Source organism: Xenopus laevis, chromosome 8S (assembly GCF_017654675.1).
Source record: "Xenopus laevis strain J_2021 chromosome 8S, Xenopus_laevis_v10.1, whole genome shotgun sequence".
Classification (NCBI taxonomy): Eukaryota; Metazoa; Chordata; class Amphibia; order Anura; family Pipidae; genus Xenopus; species Xenopus laevis.
Window position 1 is genome coordinate 25,848,001 of NC_054386.1, and position 14,226 is coordinate 25,862,226.

Below are 14,226 nucleotides of genomic sequence, written 5' to 3' on the forward strand. Positions count from 1 at the left end.
ATCATAAATGGAATGAAATAATATAATATCTATGTAGAATGTATGTTAGATGGATAGAATATATATAATCTCTATGCAGAGTGTATATAGATGGATGAATATATATAGATCTATGTAGAATATATAAGAGGGATGAATATAATATAATATATCTGCCATGAGTGTATATAGATGGATGAATATATATATTATATAGTATTCTATTGTAGAATGTATATAGCGTAAAATTATATATCTCTATGCAAGTTTATATAGATGGATGAATATATATATTCTATATATTTCTATGTAGAATGTATTAGACGCTCCCAGAATTTATCAGATCTCTCTTATCAATGTATATAAATGGATGCGCCCGTTATTGTACTATATCTATGTAGAATGATAAGGCGAGAGACGCTAGGATCACGAATGTCGTATGTTAGCTCCTATGTCAAGTGATATAGTAGATGCCACCGATTATGAATACTAATTCTATGTACGAATGTAATAGAGGTGGCACGATGCAATATACTATCCTATATAGCTCTAGGAGCCCCCTCAAGCTGTGGGCATATCTGTATAGAGGGATGAGTCCGCCTATGAATATCAGTTATTATGTATATCATTGCCTCTAGAATATATACTAGCAGCGCAAATAGCACATTATATATTAGATATATCTGCGAGTATATAATGGTAATAGACGGAATATATCTATACTACGTCGATGTATGAAATGGCTGCACCTATTTAGTTCTATTAAGAGTAAGCACATTGAAAGGAGTGAGTATCTCCTATGCAGCAGTGGGACAACTGTATTTATAGTGTTCAGGTGAGTTTTTTTGCATAATTTAGTATCTAGTACTATTTCTATGTAGAAATGTATTAATGAGCAATGCAGACTCAGATAGTCATGAATTAGCTAAATATTCAGTTTCTTTGCAGAAGTGTATTTAATATGACCCATTGCCCATGCCCTCAATCAAAACCCTGACTTGGTTATACTTGCCTTAAGATTCTAAATGTCTCCATGATTGAGAAGCATAGTAAAGGAAGAGCTGAAAAGCAGGATAGAAGAATATATATCTCTTATGGCTCACGTTGGCATGTTAATTTTATAATTAGTCCAATCACTGTCCGAACACTCATATCACAAGCATTCCAATTTGTTGAAGTAGCTATATATATCATGTAGATATAGAGGCATGATAGAATATATTCTGCCAAGAGTATATAGATGGTAACCATTGTCAGATAATATATATATAACTATTTTCTTTTTGTATTTGTACTATAGACGGTTGAGTACCCATACACATTATTTTATCTGTCCCTTTATTTAATAGAGTTTTTTATACGTTATTATTAGTCACAGGTGGAAGTTATATAATGCACTGGCACTTGCGGAGTCCGATAACCTATCGATGCTTCGCCACAAATACCCAGAGGGAGAAGGCAGAGGAAAATGTATTTCATATATATATATATATATATAATATTATATATTATATACTTAATATATTCATCCATCTATAAAACTCTCATAGAGATAATATTCATCCGACCTATATACATCCTACATAAAATCAATTCAATCCATCTATATACACTCCTGCAATATATATAAAACTATAATATATATATATATATTTATCCTCTACTTATACACTTCAACAAATCTATATATTCACCCTCTATAATACATTCTACATATAAACTATATAAATATATATCACCATCTATAATAAACTCTGCATAAATATATATTCATATACCGACCTATAATACATATACTAGAATAATAATATTCATCCATTCTATTAAATCACATATAATTATCGATATATCTAATAATCATATATATAGTTCCATTATATATATACTCTGCATAGAAATATATCATCCCCCTCTATAACATTACATAGATTTATAATCATCCAATTCTATATAAACTCAGAAAATATTCATCACGACTTATATACACTTTACACTGAATATATATTCATCGATTAATACCACTCTGCACTAGAATAAAATTATCCCTCCTATATACATTTTACCATAAATATATATATACTTCATCCATTTCATACCACTCTGCATAGAAATAATATAATACCCTTTACTAATATACATTCTACACTAGAAAATATATATATTCATCCATCATATATAAACTCTGACACTAGACACATTCATAGCATCCCTCAAATATACATCTCTACACTAGATATATATATCACCATTCATAACATTCATGATTAGAGATATATAATATTCATCCTCATTAATATACATCCTTCTACACAGATATAATATTCCTCCATTTATACTACACTCTGCATAGAGATATATTCTCCCATCTATATACATATCACATAAAATATAATACTTAACTAAATAATTATCATCTTAATATAAAACTCTGCCATGAGAAATATATATATCATCTCGACCTATATCACATTCTACATAGAATACATAATACTATCAATCTAATTCTATATACATCTCGCATAAATTATCATAGAATATAATCATCCCCACTATACATTTTCTTAATAGAAACTATATATATATATATATAAAATAATATATAATATTCACCTCCATCTATATAAACTCGCATTAAGATAATGTTCATCCCTCTCATTATACAGATCTACATAGCAATATAATTATAATTACTATATTATCCCATCAGATACATTCTACATAAGATGTATACTATTCATCCAGCCTAAATTACTACACTCTGCATAGAATATATGGCATCACCTCTATATACACTTCTACATAAAATTTATAGATAATTCATCCATCATAAAACTCTGCATATAAGAAAATTCAATCCCTCTATATCACATTTCACATCAGATAATATATTCAATCCATTTAATATACACTCTGGATAAGATATATATCATCCCATCCTAATACATATCTACATAATAAATTATTTATCCATCATAACACTTGATATACGAAGATCATAATTACATCATCCTCTATATACATCTACATTAATATAATATATATTCATCCAATTTACCTTATCTACACCTCCGCATAGAGATACTAAATTCACCTCTAATATACCATTACATAAAATAACCTTATCTCATCACATCTATATACACTCGAATAGAGAGTATACTCATCCCTTCTATAAATACACTCTAAATAGGATATATTATAATTTATCCAATCCTAATCATACACTCTGCATACGAATATAATATTCATCCCTCTATAATCACTTCACAAGACTAATATATATAGTCACACCATCATAACTACACTCTGACATAGAAATATTATACTTCACTCTCATATACATCTAACAAAATTAATATATAATCATCCATCTATTATACACTCTGCATAAGATATAATTCATCCCTCTATATTAACCATTCTACACTAGAATATATCATATCACCATCTAATATAAACTCCGATACGTTAAAATTATATCCCTCTATATACTTCTACATAAACATATATTATCTATACATCAATCTTATATACACTAATGCATAAGATAATGATTCATCCCTCTATATTACATTCTAACATAGATAATAATATATATATAATTTATTGCTTCCATTTATATACTCTGCATAAATATATATTCATCCGCTATAATACCATTCTACAAGTAATATATTACATCCTATAACACATCGCATAGAATATATAATATCCATCTCTCTATATACATTCTACAAGAAATTATCATCATCCATCATATATAACACTCTGCATAGAGATATAATTACATTCCTCTGCAACGTTCTACATAACAAATATTCATATTCATCCAATCTATATACACTCCGCATAGAAGATATATTTCACTCCACTCTATAAATTCTACAAAAAATATTACTATCTCCATCTAATATACACTCTGCATAATATTAAATTATTCCTTCTAATATACATTCTAACATAATATATAATACTTCATTCCATCATAGATAAAACTCGCATAATGATCTACATATTATCCCTATATACATCTACAAAGACAAATAATATTCACCCATCTACTATACACCTGCATAGAAGAACTAATTCATCCTCTAATAACATATCTAATATAATAATTTTCACTCCATCAATTAAACTGCATACAATATATATCCATCCTCTATATACATTCTACATAAATATTAATATTCATCCATATAATAATAAAACTCTGCATAATAAATACTATTCATCCCTCTATATACATATCTACATAGATATATACTAATACTATTATATTCATCATATATATACCTCTGCAGATTTATAATATCATCCCTCTAATACTCTCTACAAGATACTTTATATATTCACATCCAATATAATATACTCTGCAGAGACTATAATGATTCATCCCTCTATAAAACACTTCCTACACTAGACTAATTAATTCATCCATCTATCAACACTCTGCATACGAGATCATATATTCATCCCCTCTACTTACATTCTACCATAAATATATAACATATTAATCCATCTTATATATACACTCTGACATAGAATATATTTCATTACCTCTATATACATCCACAATAATATATATATTCAATCCATCTAATTACCACTCTGCAAAAGAGATATACTATCATCCCTCAATATACATCACTATCATATATTCAATCCATCTACATACACTCATGCATAGATATATTAATATAATATTCATCCCTCTATATACATCTACATAATATCTATACTTTCCTTCCATTATATACACTCTGACAATAAATATTTCCTCATAACATTCTACACTAAAATATAATATATAATATCATCCGTTTAATAAACTCTGCAATATACTACTATATACATTCACTATCAACATTCTACATAATATATATATTATCATCTATATACACTCTACATAGTGATATTAGATATATATCATCCCTCTATATACCATTCTTAATAAAAATATATATTATAATATATATAATATATATATATAATATATATTCATCCATCATAAACTCGCATAAATATTATATTCATCCCTCTATATACATTCACAAGATCAATATATTCATCAATCTATATAACATCTGCATAGAGAAATAATATTCATTACCTCTAATATACAATTCATAACAATAGATAACTATTATAATAATATATTATTCATCCACTTAGTATATACACTCTCAGATAATAATATATTATCCCCCTTCTATATACATTCTACATAGTATACTAAATCCATCCATTTTCATATAACTCGCAGAGATATTGTTCATCCCTCATAAACATTTACATAACGATATATATATCTCATCCATTCAATATACACTACTGCATTAGAACTCATATATCATCCACTCTATATACACTTCTACATAATAGATACCTATATACTATTCCATCCATATCTATATACACTCTGCATAGTATATATTCATCCTCTAAACATTCCACATAATATATATATTCATCCATCTACTTACACATCTGACAACGACATAATTCATCCCTCAATATACAATCATACATAGATATATTATTTCATCCATCTAATAACACTCTGCATAGAATATAGTATACTATATTATTCAATCCCTCTATATACATTCCATCAAATATATATAATTCCATCCATTTATATACCTCTGCATGAGATAATATTTTCCCTCATCATAAAAAAAAAAAAATAATAATATATTCATCCGTTTATATAAACTCTGCATAGATATATATACATTCGAACTATATACATTCTACATAGATATATATATTCATCTATTCTATATACACTCTGCATAGAGATATATAGATATATATTCATCCCTCTATATACATTCTTTATAGAAATATATATATATATATATATATATATATATATATTCATCCATTCTATATAAACTCTGCATAGAGATATATGTTCATCCCTCTATATACATTCTACATAGATAGATATATATTCATCCATTTATATATACTCTGCAGAGATATATGTTCATCCCTCTATATACATTCTACATAGATATATATATTCATCCATCTATACACACTCTGCAAAGAGATATATATTCATACCTCTATATACATTCTACATAGATATATATATTCATCCATTTCTATACACTCTGCATAGAGATATATATATTCATCCCTCTATATACATTCTACATATATATATATATATATATAGATATTCATCCATCTATATACACTCTGCATAGAGATATATATTCATCCCTCTATATACATTCTACATAGAAATATATATATATATATATATATATATTCATCCATCTATATAAACTCTGCATAGAGATATATATTCATCCGACTATATACATTCTACATAGATATATATATTCATCCATCTATATACACTCTGCGGATATATATATTTATATATTCATCCCTCTATATACATTCTACATAGATATATATTCATCCATCGATATACACTCTGCATAGAGATATATATACATCCCTCTATATACATTCTACATAGATATATATATTCATCCATTTATATACACTCTGCATAGAGATATATATTCATCCCTCTATATACATTCTACATAGATATATATATTCATCCATTTATATACACTCTGCATAGAGATATATATATTCATCCCTCTATATACATTCTACATAGAAATATATATATTCATCCATCTATATACACTCTGCATAGAGATATATATTCATCCCTCTATATACATTCTACACAAAAAAAAAAATATATATATATATATATATATATATTCATCCATCTATATAAACTCTGCATAGAGATATATATTCATCCGACTATATACATTCTACATAGATATATATATTCATCCATCTATATACACTCTGCCGATATATATATATATATATATATATATATATATATATATATATATATATATATATATTCATCCCTCTATATACATTCTACATATATATATATATATATATATATATATATATATATATATATATATTCATCAATCTATATACACTCTGCATAGAGATAAATATTCATCCCTCTATATACATTCTACATAGATATATATATATATATATATATTCATCCATCTATATACAATCTGCATAGAGATATATGTTCATCCCTCTATATACATTCTACATAGATATATATATATTCATCCCTCTATATACATTCTATATATATTTATATATTCATCCAGCTATATACACTATGCATAGAGATATATATATTCATCCCTCTATATACATTCTACATAGAAATATATATATTCATCCATCTATATAAACTCTGCATAGAGATATATATTCATCCGACTGTATACATTCTACATAGATATATATATTTATCCATCTATATACACTCTGCATAGAGATATATATTCATCCGACTATATACATTCTACATAGATATATATATTCATCCATTTATATACACTCTGCATAGAGATATATATACATCCCTCTATATACATTCTACATAGATATATATGTTCATCCATCTATATACACTCTGCATAGAGATATATATTCATCCCTCTATATACATTCTACATAGATATATATATATATTCATCCATCTATATAAACTCTGCATAGAGATATATATTCATCCCTCTATATACATTCTACATAGATATATATATTCATCCATCTATATACACTCTGCATAGAGATATATATTCATCCCTCTATATACATTCTACATAGATATATATATTCATCCATCTATATACACTCTGCATAGATATATATATTCATCCTTCTATATACATTCTACATAGATATATATATATATATTTATCAATCTATATACACTCTGCATAGAGATATATATTCATCCCTCTATATACATTCTACATAGATATATATATTCAAACATCTATATACACTCTGCAGAGATATATGTTCATCCCTCTATATACATTCTACATAGAAATATATATATATATATTCATCCATCAAACACATTTTTATCAAAACAACTTATGTAGAACAAAGCCTAAACCATAGAAAAACAACTCTGACTTCAATAACCTGATCTATTTAAAAACCTTATTACAATAATACCACAACAAATGAATTAAACAATTAAACAATAATCAATACAAATCAATGATCATATACATATCTATAATAACAATCCAATTACTGAGGACGCTTAGGGAATTCCCTCAGGGGTCCACCATACACCACCTCTACCTATCCACACATAAAGGACCTCTTTGGGTGAGCATGCCATACACTGCAAAGGGACCCACCCCCTTGGGGAACTAGCATTTCAATTGTCTACCTATTCAGGCCTATACAAATCAATTGTCCAATATACTAAGCACAAAAACATTAAAATGAAACACTATAACTTATAAATAACAAGTAAATAATACATAGAGAACAAATATTCTAAAAGAAACCCCTAACTATTTAAAGCCCTTATCTATTAAAATGTTTTTATTTAATACACATAAAAAATCTCATAATATAAATTCTCAATAATGATATAGGTATGGGATAAAAAATATCAGCTTTCTAAAACTGCAGCTTACTTGATTTACTCCTTGCACATTCATATCTTCTATAGCTGGGGTCCCTAACCTTTTTTTGTACCGGTGGCAAAAATGTTTTTTTTTTTTTTATTATTATTATTTTCGCGAGGACCGGGGGGTGGGGTTGGGGATGGGGTCGGCGGGGTTTTTTTTTTTTCCGCGAGGACCAGTGGGTGGGGTCATGGATGGGGTCGGCGTGGTCGGCGTCAGCATAGAGATATATATTCATCCCCTCTATATACATTCTACATAGATATATATTCATCCATTTATATACACTCTGCATAGAGATATATGTTAATCCATCTATATACACTCTTCATAGAGATATATATATTCATCCCTCTATATACATTCTACATAGATATATGTATATTCGTCCATCTATATACACTCTGCAGAGATATATGTTCATCCCTCTATATACATTCTACATAGAAATATATATATATATATATATTCATCCATCTACATACATTCTGCATAGAGATATATATTCATCCATCTATATACACTCTGCATAGAGATATATATTCATCCCTCTATATACATTCTACATAGAAATATATATTCATCCATCTATTTACACTCTGCATAGAGATATATATTCATCCCTCTATACACATTCTACATAGATATATATATACAGTGTCGGACTGGCCCGGCGGGATACCGGGAAAAAAACCCGGTGGACCCCGACCCTCGTGGGCCCCCGCCGGGCCAGAACCCTTCAGTAGATATTTCCAATCGGAAAAAAAAAAACTTTTTTTCTCGCGATGCGCAGCGCCGCCTGCGCATGCGCGCCAAACGGCGCTGCTGCGCATGCGTGCCGAGCGGTGTCGATGTTGCGCATGCGCGCCCAACGCCACTGTTGCTGGGCCGACGCGTTTTAGTAGGCCGGCGGGGGCCGGCGGGGGGCCCCTGGACAGCAGTCCCGGTGGGCCCCGGGCCCCCCAGTCCGACCCTGTATATATATATATATATATATATTCATCCATCTACATACATTCTGCATAGAGATATATATTCATCCATCTATATAAACTCTGCATAGAGATATATATTCATCCGACTATATACATACTACATAGATATATATATTCATCCATCTATATACACTCTGCATAGAGATATATATTCATCCCTCTATACACATTCTACATAGATTATATATATATATATATATATATATATATATATATATTCATGCATCAAACACATTTTTATCAAAACAGCTTATCTAGAACAAAGCCTAAACCATAGAAAAACAACTCTGACTTCAATCACCTGATCTATTTAAAAACCTTATTACAATAATACCACAACAAATGAATTAAACAATTAAACAATAATCAATACAAATCAATGATCATATACATATCTATAATAACAATCCAATTACTGAGGACGCTTAGGGAATTCCCTCAGGGGTCCACCATACACGACCTCTACCTATCCACACATAAAGGACCTCTTTGGGTGAGCATGCCATACACTGCAAAGGGACCCACCCCCTTGGGGAACTAGCATTTCAATTGTCTACCTATTCAGGCCTATACAAATCAATTGTCCAATAAACTAAGCACAAAAACATTAAAAGGAAACACTATAACTTATGAATAACAAGTAAATAATATATAGAGAACAAATATTCTAAAAGAAACCCCTAACTATTTAAAGCCCTTATCTATTAAAATATTTTTAGTTAATACACATAAAAAATCTCATAATATAAATTCTCAATAATGATATAGGTATGGGATAAAAAATATCAGCTTTTTAAAACTGCAGCTTACTTGATTTACTCCCTGCACATTCATATCTTCTATAGCTGGGGTCCCCAACCTTTTTTGTACCGGTGGAAAAATGTTTTTTTTTTTTATTATTTTCGCGACCAGTGGGTGGGGTCATGGATGGGGGTCGGCGTGGTTGGGTGGGGTCAGCGTGAGCAGGGGTCGTGGCGGGGTTGACAGGAAATTTGGACGTACCGGCTCATTACGGGAGTGTCTAAGCCCGGTGGTTGGGGACCCCTGTTCTATAGGTTTTCTAAAAATTATTTACATTGTTTTCATCTGTTTCTTTCCATCGTTTTTGACTATGTTTTTATCGTTTTTTGACTAAGGGCTTGAGCCCAAATTAGTAGGGATGCACCGAATCCACTATTTTGGATTCGGCCGAACTCCCCGAATCCTTTTCTAAAGATTCGGCTGAATACCGAACGAAATCCGAATCCTAATTTGCATATGTAAATTAGGAGTGAGAAAGGGAAAACATTTTTTACTTCCTTATTTTGTGACAAAAAGTCATGCGATTTCCCTTCCCGTCCCTAATTCGCATATGCAAATTCGGATTCGGTTCGGCCGGGCAGAAGGATTCGGCCGAATCTGAATCCTGCTGAAAAAGGCCGAATCCTGGCCGAATCTCGAACCGAATCCTGGATTCGGTGCATCCCTACAAATAAGGCATTAAAAAATTTTGCTTCCCAGACTATTTTACACTGTTCACTCACCTGCCTAATTTGGCAGCTCTGTGTTATAAACTGTCACTGGACTTTGCATACAACATCCCATAATAACAATGCATGGACATATCTAACAGCATACATAATTAAAAATGTGCCTATATGCTGCATTTTCCCATTCCAAACATTTTCCCTGACAAACTATGTGTAACAGAACCTAGCCTCTCCTCCAATAACAAAGACATTCATGGTTTATATGATTTATGTATGTAGTTAATCAAACCAACCCTCCTATTCACTGAAAAATTAAAACTTGGTCCAAAAAATCAAAAATCTATTCTCAAAACATGTTTTTTCAAATCAAACGCTGCTGCAAAATCACAACACACAATATAGTTTATTAAAAAGAAACAAAAAAATATTTTACCAAATGCATAAAATCAGCATTTTAAAAATGAAACTAACTTGCTTCACACCTCTGCCCATTCATATCTTCTAAAAGTTTATAAAATATCTTGTTCTTCTCTTTACAAAACATTATCATTTTATTTCCTTTCTTTTCTCTTTTCTGAAGGTTTGAGGGCATGGGCCCAAATTAATTAAAACTATTTTGTTTGCGAGTCTCTCTTATACTGTTCATTCAACTACTCAATATGGCAGCTCTGTGGCAGTTATAAACTGTCACTAGACTTTGCACACAACATCCCATAATAACAACATCCCAAAATAACAATGCATGGGCATTTGTACCAGCATGCATAATTAAAAATTAGTATATTTGCTGGATTCTTCCATTTTCTAGTTAAATGGCTTAATATTGCCTATCTGTAACAGTACCTTTCCTTTCACACAATAACCAAGAACTCTGTGGTTGATACGATTTATGTATTTAGTTATCAAACCAACCCTCCTATTCTGACACATTAAAACTTGGTCCAGAAAATTGAAAATCTAAGTTCAAAACATGAATTTTCAAAACAAAGGCTGCTGCAAAATCACAATGTGGCAGCTCTGTGGCAGTTATAAAACTGTCACTAGACTTTGCACACAACATCCCAAAATAACAACATCCCATAATAACAACATCCCATGATAACAACAAAAAATGGAAATATGTACCAGCATACATAATGGAAAATGTGCCTATTTGCTGGATTTTTTACAATCGACAATATAGTTATTTAACAAGAAGCAAAAAAAAATTAACAAATGCATAAAATCAGATTTTTAAAAAGTGACAGTTATAAACTGTCACTAGACTTTGCACATAACATCCCATAATATCAACATCCCAAAATAACAACAATCTATGGAAATATTTACCAGCATACATAATTGAAAATGTGCCTATTTGCTGGATTTTTTTTTTGCAATCGACAATCTAGTTATTTAACAAGAAGCAAAAAAAGATTTACCAAATGCATAAAATCAGATTTTTAAAAATTGACAGTTACTAACTGTCACTAGACTTTGCACACAACATCCAATAATATCAACATCCCAAAATAATAACATCCCATAATAACAACAAAGCATGGAAATATGTACCAGCATACATAATTGAAAATGTGCCTATTTGCTGGATTTTTTACAATCGACAATATAGTTATTTAACAAGAAGCAAAAAAAGATTAACCAAACGCATAAAATCAGATTTTTTAAAAATTGACAGTTATTAACTGTCACTAGACTTTGCACACAACATCCCATAATATCAACATCCCAAAATAACAACATCCCATAATAACAACAAAGCATGGACATATGTACCAGCATACATAATTGAAAATGTGCCTATTTGCTGGATTTTTTACAATTGACAATATAGTTATTTAACAAGAAGCAAAAAAAAAATTAACAAATGCATAAAATCCGATTTTTAAAAATTGACAGTTATAAACTGTCAATAGACTTTGCACACAACATCCCATAATAACAACATCCCATAATAACAACAAAGCATGGAAATATGTACCAGCATACATAATTGAAAATGTGCCTATTTGCTGAATTTTTTACAATCGACAATATAGTATTTTAACAAGAAGAAAAAAAAAAAATTTACCAAACGCATAAAATCAGATTTTTAAAAAGTGACAGTTATAAACTGTCACTAGACTTTGCACATAACATCCCATAATATCAACATCCCAAAATAACAACAATCTATGGAAATATTTACCAGCATACATAATTGAAAATGTGCCTATTTGCTGAATTTTTTACAATCGACAATATAGTTATTTAACAAGAAGCAAAAAAACATTTACCAAATGCATAAAATCAGATTTTTAAAAATTGACAGTTACTAACTGTCACTAGACTCTGCACACAACATCCAATAATATCAACATCCCAAAATAACAACATCCCAAAATAACAACATCCCATAATAACAACAAAGCATGGAAATATGTACCAGCATACATAATTGAAAATGTGCCTATTTGCTGGATTTTTTACAATCGACAATATAGTTATTTAATAAGAAGAAAAAAAAAAATTTACCAAACGCATAAAATCAGATTTTTAAAAAGTGACAGTTATAAACTGTCACTAGACTTTGCACATAATATCCCATAATATCAACATCCCAAAATAACAACATCCCATAATAACAACAATCTATGGAAATATTTACCAGCATACATAATTGAAAATGTGCCTATTTGCTGGATTTTTTTTTTACAATCGACAATCTAGTTATTTAACAAGAAGCAAAAAAAGATTTACCAAATGCATAAAATCAGATTTTTAAAAATTGACAGTTACTAACTGTCAACTAGACTTTGCACACAACATCCAATAATATCAACATCCCAAAATAACAACATCCCATAATAACAACAAAGCATGGAAATATGTACCAGCATACATAATTGAAAATGTGCCTATTTGCTGGATTTTTTACAATCGACAATATAGTTATTTAACAAGAAGCAAAAAAAGATTTACCAAACGCATAAAATCAGATTTTTAAAAATTGACAGTTATTAACTGTCACTAGACTTTGCACACAACATCCCATAATAACATACTTAATTAAAAATGAGCCTATTTGCTGAATTCTCCCATTTCTCTAATTAAATGGCTTCATATTGCCCATCGGTAACAATACGTATCCTTATAACAATAACTAAGAACTCTGAGGTTTATATGATTTATGTATTTAGTTATCAGATTAACCCTCCTATTCACTAACAAATGAAGATTTACTGCCGAAAATGGAAAAAACGATTCTCAAAACAT

General features: G+C 29.5%; 1 long non-coding RNA gene across 1 annotated transcript in view; it reads right to left on the minus strand.

The window, feature by feature from the left end:
* Positions 1-14,226, minus strand: part of eif2b2.S — a 65,123-nt gene that overhangs the window by 50,048 nt on the left and 849 nt on the right. The gene's annotated exons all lie outside the window — the stretch shown is intronic.